This window comes from Macaca nemestrina, chromosome 7 (genome assembly GCF_043159975.1).
Source record: "Macaca nemestrina isolate mMacNem1 chromosome 7, mMacNem.hap1, whole genome shotgun sequence".
NCBI lineage: Eukaryota > Metazoa > Chordata > Mammalia > Primates > Cercopithecidae > Macaca > Macaca nemestrina.
The window spans coordinates 87,059,298-87,072,675 of NC_092131.1; the positions used below are offsets into that span (position 1 = coordinate 87,059,298).

Genomic DNA, 13,378 nt, shown 5'->3' on the forward strand with positions numbered 1-13,378 from the left:
CCTGACCTCAGGCAATCCACCCGCCTCAGCCTCCCAAAGTGTTGAGATTAAAGGCGTGAGCCACCGCGCCCAGTTTAAGGCCAAGTCTTATCACTCATATGACTCCTTAATGGCTCTGAGCTACTATGTAATACCATGCAATTACGTTACTCCTTGAGAAATTCCTTTAATAATCTGGAAGGATTCCCTCACTCACAACTTTAAAAAAGAGATTTCTTGGCCAAGAATGGTGGCTCACGTCCGTAATCCCAGCACTTTGGGAGGCCGAGGTGGGCGGATCACTTGAGGTCTGGAGTTTGAAACCAGCCTGACCAACATGGCGAAACCCCGTCTTTACTAAAAATACAAAAATTACCTGCGTGTGGTGGTGTGCGCCTGTAGTCTCAGCTACTCAGGAGGCTGAGACAAGAAAATTGCTTGAACCCGGGAGGCAGAGGTTGCAGTGAGCCGAGATCGCCCCTCTGCACTCCAGCCTGGGTGACTGAGCGAGACTCCGTCTCAAAAAAAAAAAAAAAGGAATTCCTCCTTAAGTCCTGTTCTTGATTTCCAACTGATTCACAGTGCCCCTACTGGAAAATTTGCAGTGAATCATAAAGATTTTAGTAGCACCTAGAATAGATACATGTCCTGATATTTTGAGTGAGCTGGCCATAAAGGATTACCCTAGGAAACTGTAACTTTCACTGTCATTAGAAGAATTAATTTTTGCTTATTCGATTTGTTAAAATTGCTTTACTCCTACAGTTAAGTGAGAGGGTGGTGGTGGTTGCCCGTAACCACATACGGCATTATTCCAAGGGTTTCACGTCGTGACTGAGGGGCATCCTGAGTGTATACAGAGAGTATGTTCGGGCTGGACCTAGATAGTCGGACAGAACGCCGACAGGGCCTTCAGATTCTTTAAGCACTCTCACCCCGTCCCCGAGTCTGAGCCAAGATGGCTTCCCAGAAGTAGGTAACTAAGTGTTATTTTAGTTCAGAGCGCCCCCAATGGCGGGGGTCAAAAATAGATGCCGAGGGGCCTGGTCGCCTGTGAACTGAGCCGTCAGAGGAGAGCCGCCGCCAGGTTTTATTTTCAATCAGGCATATTTGTGGTCGCCTACGTACCCGTCTCATCCTCCTAGGACCTTCCACTCTCAAGAGACTTCCTGGATGGCGCTCACATTAGCTCGCTGGAAGAGGCCGGGCTTCGGTGCTGCCATTGGCGGATGGGAGCGCAGGGGGGCGGAGCCTAGGGAGAATGGACTACTAGCAAGCTAGATTGAGGCGAGGGCTGGCCATGCTCCGCCGGAAGGCGCCTTGTTCTCGGAGAGGGTGAGTTGAAACACTGCCTGGAAAGGAAGCACCAGGACTTTGCACAGGTAAGCTTCCCGCTCACACCCGCTCCTCAGTGCTGGCCCAGGAGTCAGCAAAAGCTGGGGCTCTCAGAGATTTGATTTAAGTAACTCCTCCTCCTCTCTCTTCCACCCCCTGCTCGCCCCCCAGTTGGGAGGGATCAGGTGCGGGGTGATGCTCCGGACTGAACCAGTCTCCTTTGTGAGAGGTCGGGGGAGAGGGTGGCTGCCGGGCCGAGCCGCGAGGGACTGCCTGGGACGCTGTGGAGTTTTTAGGGCTTGTCATTGCATTACTGGGCGTAGTGTAGATTGGAGGCGGCGCCTTGTTCTCTCTTCAGAGAAGGGAAAACTCCCCGGCCCCGTTTGGTTACTCCATACTTTGGATTCAGAAATCGGTGGTTAGGGTTTTCTACTTCTTTTTATTCTTCTTTTTTCTTCTGTATTTTAATAATAAAGGTGGGTAGGAAAGCATGGGGTAAGCGTATGCAGATTTTTACTTATTCTCAGGTGTAAGTTTTGTGGGTCTCCTGGGAGTGAAGAGCAGGCTGTTGGAGAATGTTTAGAGATGGTGGGAAGACAGGAGCTCAAGCCTTGGATCTTCCTTGACAGGTCTGCAGAACTCAGTGGTTTACTTCACTGATAGAAGACCCCTCCCCCTGCCTTGGAGCGAATGCAGTTTCTTTATTTACCTGTCTCTAGTGTCGCAGGGAATTTCCCTGCAGAAGCTGTGCAAATGCAGCAGTCTCTTGCTTTTTAAGCGATAGTCTTGAAGTGATTAGGGTCTTCACAGAAAAGGTATATAGTGGACCGATCTCTTGTATGGCTAAGCAAAGTGAGCCATAAGGCAGAGATTTAGAACTCTGTCTTTTTCTATTAAAGAATAAAGAGCGGAGCGCCCCAAACACAAGCCAGGGGAGCTGCCTTATCAGTGTCTGCTCCATCCTCTGCCATCACACCAGTGTCTACAGATCGTTTCATCTCCATGCTTTTCTGAGTTTGTCGACTCAGGCAAGGATTCTCAGCCTAGGTTAGCATCTGCTGAAGTCATCTGGTATGGGGCACATTACATATCGAAAGTGAGTTTGTGATTTGGATAGTGTCCTGTGTTAATTAGATCATGTTTTCTGCTTAGGAATTTCTTTTGTATTGGTCACCCAATAGGTTTCAGAACAAATCCTAGTCAACCTCATAGAGCAAGATGTGAGAAACTTATTTCAAGTACTTGGAATTATCCCAACCCTTAAAAAAAGAGTTATGATAAGAAAAACATTTTCCATGTAAGAACACCTTCTGCTACAAGAGAGGCGTGCCAGTGGATCTGAAGGCAAGTGAAAGACGTTGGCCAAAGAGAGAGTAGGCATGTGTGAAGAGACAGGCTTGGGAGAAGGTTTAAAACTTAAATAGTGGGCTAGGCGCCGCGGCTTACGGTTGTAATCCCAGCACTTTGGGAGGTGGAGGCGGGCGGATCACTTGAAGTCAGGAGTTCGAGACCAGCCTGACCATCATGGTGAAACCCCGTCTCTAAAAGTACAAAAAATACAAAAAAAATTAGCTGGGCATGGTCACGTGCGCCTTTAGTCCCAGCTACATGGGAGGCCAAGCCATGAAAATAGCTCGAACCCTGGAGGTGGAGATTGCAGTGAGCCAAGATCGTGTCATTGCATTCCAGCCTGGGCAACACATCGAGAGTGAAATAGCAAAGGAGTAATGGATTGGGATAAGGGATATAATGGAACAATGTATGAGTACTTGAACAGTTTTTGTATTCTCCATGTTTGATCTGTCCTGTGCATCTGCTCTTTTGATTTTGTCAGTTTTCCTTTTTTTGAGACAGAGTCTTGCTCTGTCACCCAGGCTGGAGTGCAATGGCACGATCTGGGCTCACTGCAACCTCTGCCTCCCAGGTTCCAGCAGTTCTCCTGCCTCAGCCTCCCGAGTATCTGGGATTACAGGTGCTTGCCACCACGCTTGGCTAATTTTTTTTTTTTTTTTTTAGTAGAGACGGGGTTTCACCGTATTGGCCAGGTTGGTCTTGAACTTCTGACCTTGTGTTCCTCCTGCCTCGGACTCCCAAAGTGCTGTGATTACAGGCATGAGCCACTTTTCTAAGCAAAACTACCACATAAGATTAATTTGTGGGTGTCAAAACAGTGCTTGCTTACTGAAGAAATAAGATTTGGTATTCTCATCTGTGAAAGGACTGTAACATTCAGATGAATATTAAATATTTTAGTGAGCTGTTTGTCTACAGCTCTGAAAGAGTTAAGCTATGTTCTGAGCTTACATCCAGCCTCATACTTGTGAGGAAAACAGAAGACAAACATTTCTCTGAGTCTCCACTTTCATCTCTAGAAGTCACTCTACTTCTGGAGTTGCATTTGAGCAAGTCCTTGATCTGCAGGTCTTTGCATGACCTGTCCTTACATTACTGTGACCATTGTGGTATAATATTTACTATTTTACCTTTAGCATTTGATTCATTGATAGACTATCATGTTTCTTATCTCACTTTAACTATTTATATTCCCTCTTTCATCATCTATGATCTTTTATTCTTTTGCCTCTCCAAGTTGGTGATCTTTTCATCTTCCTGTGATTTTTTGCACTTTCCTTTTTGCTTAATTCGCTGACATTGTACGTTTTTGCTTCTGTTTAACTGAAACCTTTTAGGGAATGTAAAGGGACCCTAATGTTCAAGATGTGGTCTTTCTTTGGTACCTAGTACCCAAATGAGAGTTGTGTTTCTTTCTTAAGGGACGGGGGTCTTTGCCATCTTGCCCTGGCTGGTCTTGAACTCCGCGGCCCAAGTGATGCTCCCACCTTGGCCTCCCGAAGTGCTGGGATTACATGTGTGAGCCACCACACCCAGCCTGACAGTTGTATTTCTTTTCTTTTCTTTTTTTTTTTTTTTTGAGACAGAGTCTCTCTCTGTCACCCAGGCTGGAATGCAGTGGTGCTATCTCTGCTCACTGCAAGCTCTGCTTCCCAGGTTCAAGTGATTCTTCTTTCTCAGCCTCCCGAGTAGCTGGGACTACAGGCGTGCACCACCACACCCGGTTAATTTCTGTATTTTTAGTAGAGACAGGGTTTCACCATATTAGCCAGGCTGGTCTTTAACTCCTGACCTCGTGATCGGCCTGTCTCAGCTACCCAAAGTGCTGGGATTACAGGTGTGAGCCACTGTGCCCGGCTGACAGTTGTATTTCCATGTAATGAAGTTGTTGTATGAAGTTGTTTTTTTTGTTATTGTTGTTGTTGTTTTTTGAGATGAGTCTCACTGTGTCACCCAGGCTGTAGTGCAGTGGCGTGATTTCGACTCACTGCAACCTCTGCCTCCTGGGTTCAAGTGGTAGCTGGGGTTACAGGCATGTGCCACCATGCCTGGCTAATTTTTTGTATTTTTAGTAGAGACAGGGTTTCACCATGTTGGCCAGGCTGGTCTCAAACTCCTGACCTCAGGCTGATCTGCCTGCCTCAGCCTCCCAAAGTGCTAGGATTACAAGCGTGAGCCACCACACCTGGCCTGAAGTTTTCTTTTACCTGAAGTTTATTTAACATTTATTGCATTCTGGCTGGGTGTGGTGGCTCACGCCTGTAATCCCAGCACTTTGGGAGGCCAAGGTGGGCATCCTAGCCAACATGGTGAAACCCCGTCTCTACTGAAAAAAATACAAAAATTAGCTGGGTGTGGTGGTGCGGTCCTGTAGGCCCAGCTACTCTGGAGGCTGAGGCAGGAGAATCGCTTGAACCAGGGAGGCGGAGATGGCAGTGAGCTGAGATCGCACCACTGCACTGTAGCCAAGAGAGACTCTGTCTCAAAACAACAACAAAACATTTACTGCATTCTAGATTTTGTCTTGGATAACCTTTTTCTCCTTTAATCTCTCAGTTTTGTGTGTGAGTAAACTTTAAATGAAACTTAAAAGTTTTTATTGTATTTGTATTGTAAAATAAGTCCACCTCTTTGTAGTTACTTAACGTTTTACATTTAAACTACAAAGTATCTTAATCTCCGAGGTTTCTCATTAAGCTGTTCTCTAGGTAACATTTCTTTTGCCCTTTTATTATCAATTATATAGTTTCCATCCTTCACTAGGCCCTTAGTTTGTTAATGTAACATGAAGCAAAATGGTCAACTTCAAAATATCTTATTTGCTGCCTTCAGGTTGCAGCAGGAGACTTAAAGCATGTAATTTCTACCCATTAACTGTATGGTGCAAAATAATAAAAATTCCAACAGGCATAGATAGAAATTAGCCTGGCATAGATAATTACTTTTTTTTTTTTTTTTTTTTGAGACCTCACTCTGTTGCCCAGGCTGGAGTGCAATGGGGCGATCTTGGCTCACCACAACCTCCGCCTCCCAGGTTCAAGTGACTCTCCTGCCTCAGCCTCCTGAGTAGCTGGGACTATAGGTGCGTGCCACCATGCCTGGCTAATTTTTTGTGTTTTTAGTAGAAACGGGGTTTCACTATGTTGGCCAGGCTGGTCTCAAACTCCTGGGCTCAAGCTATCCTCCTGCTTCTGCCTCCCCAAGAGCTGGGATTCTAGGCGTGAGCTACCGCGCCTGGCTGATAATTACTTTTACATTAGTCTTCAGCAGGGAGAGATCCAGGAATATATTTTAAGCAGTGGAGCAGTGTAGGGATCTTAGACAACATTCTAGCCTCTTCAAATTCAGATTCTCCTGTAGTATATTCTCAGTAGTTTGTTTGGAAAGAGCTTTCAGAACTATGATTTACTGTTATGTGTAATTATTAAGAGTTGACCTTGTCATTTTAAGAAGTGAAATATCTCTGATTTTCTTTCCTTTGTATATTAATATATTAATATGTCCATAGATGTTTATTGTATATGACTTCATTTTATTTGTTTATTTCATTTTAAAAAGATAATTAAATAGCATGCTACTGAAATTACCAGATAATTTACCAGGACTGTGCTTCATTGCTCCCTTGTATGTTAGCACCTTAAATGTGATAGTGCCAATCCTTTGGGTAGTGTCTCAATATTCCAGTGATTAGTAATTTCCTAATAACACCTTTTTGTTTTCAGAGTCTGTAATTCTTCTAAGACTATGTCAGTAGCTTTCCAATATAGGATATATAGTAACTGAATTTTTAATTTTATTTGAGAGAAGGATACTCAACAGCTATAAGGTCTTACACATTTTTTTTCTGTTTTTGCTTTGTTTGTTTGTTTTTATTTTTTTTAAGAGACAGAATCTTGCTCTGTTTGTTATGTAGGCTGGAGTGCAGTGGTGCAATTATATAGCTCACTGCAACCTCAAACTTTTTGGCCCAAGTAGTCCTCCTGTCTCAGCCTCCCAAGTAGCTGGGGTTATAGGCCGGCCCATATCACAGTGCTCAGCTGAGAGTTGTAAAATGTTTAAGGTTTCTCAAATTGTCTCTTGTGTTATTACAGAAACCTTTGGAATTTCCTGCTTTCTTTTTTTCTTCCACTACATACTTTGGGGATGCACTATATCTTTGGGGATTATTTCTTTGGGACATGGTTATTTAGAAGAACATTGTCATATTAGTGATATGGGAATTTCTTTTGGTTAGTTCTAGAAGAAACCAATGATTTCTATAGTTTGGCTGCCTATTTAGATAGACCCAAATCATAACAGAATTTCGTGTATGAAACGTGATTTTATCAGATACACATATATCTAAGTAAACAGCATGAATAGTAAGGTGTTTCTGGATTTTTGAATTTTTTCATCTTTTTTTTTTTTCATTTTCTATTGCTGCTGCACCAATTAGTGGGTTTTTGAATAGGGGCTAGCAAGTTACATGAACATTGAACTTTATTCAGTATTTTTCATTTCTTCTACACAGTACCCAGTCATTCTTGTTTTTCCCCCCTTTCTGGGTGTGGGGCACATTAGTCAGTTCTTCCTTAATTTGCGTGTCAATTCTCCTATAAAATGTAGTGCTTTTGTGTGTTTTACAAATATGACTGCTGTTGGGACCTTTTTTAAATGAAATTTTAAATATATAGTATAGCAATGGTTACTTCTTTTCACTACGCTCCTGAAAGTCATGGGAGTCAAAAACTAAATAAGCTGGATCTGGGCATGTGAACTGCCAAGGGACAGTCTAGTCATTTGGAAACTGAAAGTTACCACAAGCAGGTATTGTGAAGTAAATGGAATACTTAAGAAATAGACACTGACATATTCCTACAAACATAAAAGTGATTAGTTGAATTACCTGGGATATGACTCTAGATCACAAGTGCTGGTTGAAATCTGTTTCATGATTATGATGTTAAAGACTTGTGCTGCTTTCTCAGCACGGTAGTACTGGAGTGCTTTCATCCTGCCCAGTAGTCCTGCCATATAATTGTGAAACTTTTACATCTATTTCGGTATCCCTCCATTCTGCCTAACAGATCAGCTCTGCCAAGTCTCTGAGGAGTAATTTTGCTTTGAGAGAAGCCTTCAGTGGTACTGTTTAAAAATATTGGATGGAGAATAATAAATTCCTTTTTATTTGCCTGCTATGTGCCAAGCATTGTATGTTATCTTTTAATTTTTAGAATAACTCTGAAATGTATGTGGTGCTAGTTTCATTTTACAGGGAAAATAAAAAAAGACTGTGAGGTTAGGTAACACAACCAAGGGTAAGAGGAACTCTGGTCTGACTTCAAAGCCCCATTTATTATCCAGCCTCCCTCTTTTTAATTTATTTAATTAATTAATTTATTTATTTATTTTGAGACGGAGTCTTGCTCTGTCGCCCAGGCTGGAGTGCAGTGGTGTGATCTCGTCTCACTGCAAGCTCCGCCTCCGGGGTTCCCACCGTTGTCCTGCCTCGGCCTCCCGAGTAGTGGGAGGTGGCGCCCGTCACCACTCCCGGCTAATTTTTTGTATTTTTAGTAGAAAGAGGGTTTCACCATGTTAGCCAGGATGGTCTCAATCTCCTGACCTCGTGATCCGCCCGCCTCGGCCCCCCAAAGTACTGGGATTGCATTCGTGAGCCACCGCGCCTGGCCCAGCCTCCCTCCTTTTAAAAATTCAGTGCTGGGCCAGGCGCGGTAGCTCACGCCTGTAATCCCCGCACTTTGGGAGGCCGAGGCAGGCGGATCATGAAGTCAGGAGTTTGAGACCAGCCGTACCAACATGGTGAAACCCCCGTCTCTACTAAAAATTAAAAAAAAAAAAAAAAAATTAGCTGGGGGTAGTGGCGCGCCTGTAGTCCCAGCTACTCAGGAGGCTGAGGCAGGAGAATCGCTTGAATCTGGGAGGCGGAGCTTTCAGTGAGCTGTGATTGAGCCACTGCACTCCAGCCTGGGCGACTCAAAAAAAAAAAAACAAAACAAAACCAAACAAAAGTTCAGTGCTGACCCCTGTGTGCAAACTGTCTTTGACCAGAACACTAGACAGGTAGGTAGGTATTCAGTAGCTTGTTAAAGCTATGCCTTTAGCAATTGTAGAACCTTGAGAATGTAAGATTTATTTTTGTCTTTGTATCTCTGTTAAAAGGGAAAAGAATAAATAGTTTGTTTCTTTTATTTAACTTAGTTATTTTGAAGATAAGATTATGTGAAATATTTTAAGCTGTACAGGGGAAAATGACTTGGTCAGTCTTGCATGTAACTCACTTTTTTAGCCAATGCAAGTCAGTTTAGCCCATTAAAATTTCATGAATCCCATGTCACTGGGGTCAGTTTTTAGGCACAAGTCTGATAATAACAGTGCTTTATGATGTTTCTCCTCCCACACATACTCTTTTAGCATAATTATTGCAGTGAAAACAATTCCTTATAGTCTCTGGTTGAATTAAGTAAATATTTATATTTTTCTATTAGGCTGAACACATTTATGTGTACTTGGCTCAGTTAAAATAGGGCATGCAGGAATGCATGTGGGGGAGCATGAAGAGGACAGGAATCTGTTACCTAAATTAATATATATTGTTACTATGTTGGATACCCAAAAGTGGTAGTATAAGGTGAACATTGGCCCAGTTAGAGATTTCTCATCTAGAACACAGTATTATTTTCACCTTAGTGACCATGAGCCAGTGAAGAGCAGCTTCTCCAGATCTAGTCCAAACTTGACCTAAGTCTAATGTTCCTCAAAGATTAGGCTCTTATTTTCTGTCTTCAGACTTAGGCCAAAACTTGAGGATTTTACTGGGAAAAAAATCTGCAATGAGGTTGACTTAGAAAAAAAGAAAAGAATCCGTGCTCTGTTTTTGAGTCATAAGGATATAGTGTCATCCGGCCGGGCGCAGTGGCTCACACCTGTAATCCTAGCAATTTGGGAGGCTGAGGCGGGTTAATCACCTGAGGTCAGGAGTTTGAGAGAAGCCTGACCAATATGGTTAAACCCCGTCTCTACTAAAAATACAAAAATTAACCAGGCGTGGTGGTACGTGCCTGTAATCCCAGCTACTCAGGAGGCTGAAGTGGGAGAATCGCTTGAACCCTGGAGGGAGGAGGTTGCAGTGAGCCGAGATCGTGCTGCTGCATTCCAACCTGGGCAACAGAGGGAGACCCTGTCTCAAAAAAAAAAAAAACATAGGATATAGTGTCATCCATTCACTTCTGACCACAGCTGGAATTGGTCACCATTGAGGCATTATAGTCCTAAACCTAATGGGGTAACTAACATTTCATTACTGTCAACAGCGAGTACCTCACTCTAAAAAACAGTCTTTTATATGTAGTGCCATACAACCCCTTTTGTTCTATGTAAAAGCTGTGTCTGCTACAGCTACTAAAAAGTGAAGGTGCTTGTGATTTTATGATACTTCTTCTGAATGTTTCTAGTAGGAAACTGCTACTGCCCTTTTGCTGTCATGCAGTCTGAGTGAGGGAAGCCATTGCTTTGGCCCAGAAACCTCTCTCCCACACACCTTCGACTAGAAGTTCAGTGCATTCCTTCAACAAAAATACATTGAATGCCCATTACCACCCGATAAGCAAAGGGAATACTGTAATGAACAAGCCATACGCAAGCCCTTACCCTTGTGGAACTTGCATTCTAATGGGGGAGAGGGAGTAGACGTCAAACAATTATATAATCAGTTATTCAATCTCTACAACAAAGGAGAAGTACTGGATGTTATAAAAGAATTTATAATGGGGCATGTAACCTAGAGCATAGTATAGTACAGTCTTTTGGAAAGAATGTGTCTTTTGGAGCTACACTGCCTAAATCTGAATCTGGTACCACTTTTCACTAGCTGTAGGATATTGGGCAAGGTATTATCTCTTTGTGCCTCAGTTTCTACATCTGTGAAATAGAGATAGTTTTTTTGGTCTTGTTAAGAAAATTAAGTAAGAGGCCAGGAGCTGTGGCTCACGCCAAAGTAATCCCAGCACTTTGGGAAGCTGAGGCCGGCCAATCACTTGAGGCCAGGAGTTCCAGACCAGCCTGGGCAACATGGCGGAACCCCGTCTCTACCAAAAATGCAAAACTAGCTGAGCATAGTGGCGTGTGCCTGTTGTCCCAGCTGCTTGGGAGGCTGAAGCAGAGGAATTGCTTGAGCCTGGAAGGCAGAGGTTGCAGTGAGCCGAGATGGTGCCACTGCCCTCCAGCTTGGGTGACAGAATGATACCCTGTCTCAAAAAAAAAAAAAAAAGAAAATTAAATATGTTAATACGTTTTCATTGCTTAGAAGAGTGCCTGGCATGTAATGTACATTCAACAATTTTAGCTGTTACTAGTTTGGGAAATCAAGGAAAACTGTTTTCTTTTCTTTTCTTTTCTTTTTTTTTTTTTTTGAGACGGAATCTCACTGTGTTACCCAGGCTGGAGTGCAGTGGCATGATCTTGGCTCACTGCAACCTCTGCTGCCCGGGTTCAAGCAATTCTCCTGCCTCAGCCTCCTGAGTAGCTGGGATTACAGGTGCCTGCCACCGCACCTGGCTAATTTTTGTAGTTTTAGTAGAGACGTGATTTCACCATCTTTTTTTTGAGAAGGAGTCTAGCTCTGTTGCCGGGCTGGAGTGCAGTGGCGTGATCTCGGCTCACTGCAACCTCCACCTCGCAGGTTCAAGTGATTCTCCTACCTCAGCATCCCGAGTAGCTGGGATTACAGGTGCCTGCCACCACGCCCAGCTAATTTTTGTATTTTTAGTAGAGACGGAGTTTCACCATCTTGGCCAGGCTGGTCTCAAACTCCTGACCTCGTGATCCACCCACCTTGGCCTCCCAAAGTGATGGGATTACAGGTGTGAGCCACTGCGCCCAGCTCACTTTTTTTTTTTTTTTTTTTTGAGACCAAATCCCGCTCTGTCGCCCAGGCTGGAGTGCAGTGGCACGATTTTGACTCACCGCAACCTCTGCCTCCCAGGTTCAAGCAATTCTCCCACCTCAGCCTCCCGGGTAGCTGGGATTACAGGCGCACACCACCACGCTTGGCTAATTTTTTTAAAAAATTGTTTTTAGTAGAGATGAGTTTTCGCCATATTGTCCAGGCTGGTCTTGAACTCGTGACCTCAGGTGATCCACCTGCCTCAGTCTCCAAAGTGCTGGGATTACGGATGTGAGCCACCACACCCGGCCAGGGTTTCACCATCTTGACCAGGCAGGTCTTGCATCCCTGACCTTATGATCCACCCGCCTCGGCCTCCCGAAGTGCTGGTATTGCAGGCGTGAGCCACTGCACCTGGCCCAACTTTTTGTTGAAATAAGCTCTGAAGGATAAATAAGAATTAAAGTGGAAGAATGGAAGAGAACCAGTTAGAAGGTAATTGCAATAGTCCAGGGAAACGAAGATGGTAAATTGAGCCATCTTTTGAGCCAAAGGGTAATAAAGGCAGAAGTAGATGGATTTGAGGGATATTTAGGAGGTAAAGATGGGAATTTAAAATATTGGGTACGGGTAGTAAGGTAGGTTTCTGGTCTGTGCAACCATGACTGGATAGGAGATGCTGGAGAATGATTACCAGTTTGTGTATGTGCACATGTGGTGGGATGAGGATGGGGGAACTGGAGAGTCTACCAAGAAAAACTATGGAGTAAGCAGAGGGATATACAGATCTAGAGTTCAAAGGTGACATCTTGCCCAGAGATGTGAGAGACATAAGCATACAATTTATTGAAGAAAATAATAATAATTGAGGTGATGTATTGGAATTAGACATCCGTGAAAAGGAAGTATAGAATGAAAAGAAGGCCTAGGACCAAAGTGAACTTCAATTAAAGGGGTGGTATAGGAAAAAAGTAGCAAATAAATGGTTTAAAAAAAAAAACAGTGGTTACATAGATTGAAGGAAAACTTGAAAAGTGTGGTGTCCTGTAAGCCATGGGAAAAAAATACATTTGAGGGTGGGAGTAGTGTTTTTGCAATTTTTATGACCCTTCCTTGGATCCTTTAGAGTGTGAAGTCTCACCACTCAAAATTGGATACTAGTGACATAGAACATCTAGAACAGGCTTAGGCTGACCAAAGCCATTTAGTTGAACATGATCTTCAGACTCTAGAATCTAGAATGTAGCTATTCCTGTTCACCTTAAATTAGATTTAATATAAAGGGAGAGAGAGCTAGACTGTGCACTCAAGCTCATAGGTATTAGCCAACTGAAGCTAAACTATTTTGGAGGCCATTAATCTAGGTAGTGATCCTCTCTCAGGCTGATTACTATATGCTAGGTACGGATATTGGCAAAAACAACTTCTTTTCCAATTTATCCAACATTTGTCGAGTACCTACTAGGACTTAGCAGTTATGTGTCAGGTACTGTACCTGTTGTTTCATTAATCCTCATAAATGTCCCTGTAACTTAATACTGTTATCTACTTTATGTAGAGGAATGAGCTAGACTCAGAAAAGTTAATTTTCTTGATGGGACAGAAATTTGAACCCAGGTCCCTTGGACTTCAAAGCTCATTATTCCATGTACAAATGTAAGTAAAATATAAAGTAAAAGATAATTATCCTAAAAGAGGACTACACACAATGCTATGAAAACTCACATGGACAGATTACTTCTGGTTTGACAGTGGAAAGTAGGTATCAGAAAGGCTTTCAATTATTACATCCAGTGGACATTTTAAAGTTCTTATATTGTTGGACATTTT

At 43.2% G+C, this 13,378-nt stretch overlaps 1 protein-coding gene across 4 annotated transcripts in view; it reads left to right on the forward strand.

Moving 5' to 3' along the window:
- Window positions 1-1,242: 1,242 nt before the first annotated feature.
- Window positions 1,243-13,378, forward strand: part of LOC105496583 (chromodomain helicase DNA binding protein 8) — a 68,910-nt gene continuing 56,774 nt past the window's right edge. For 2 of the 4 annotated variants that reach the window (XM_011767130.3, XM_071100480.1), the window contains exon 1: window positions 1,244-1,361. The gene's annotated coding sequence lies outside the window, so the exon portion shown is untranslated. Of the gene's footprint in view, window positions 1,362-13,378 lie in introns of all 4 variants that reach the window. The other 2 variants (XM_071100481.1, XM_011767139.3) reach the window with 2 other exon arrangements.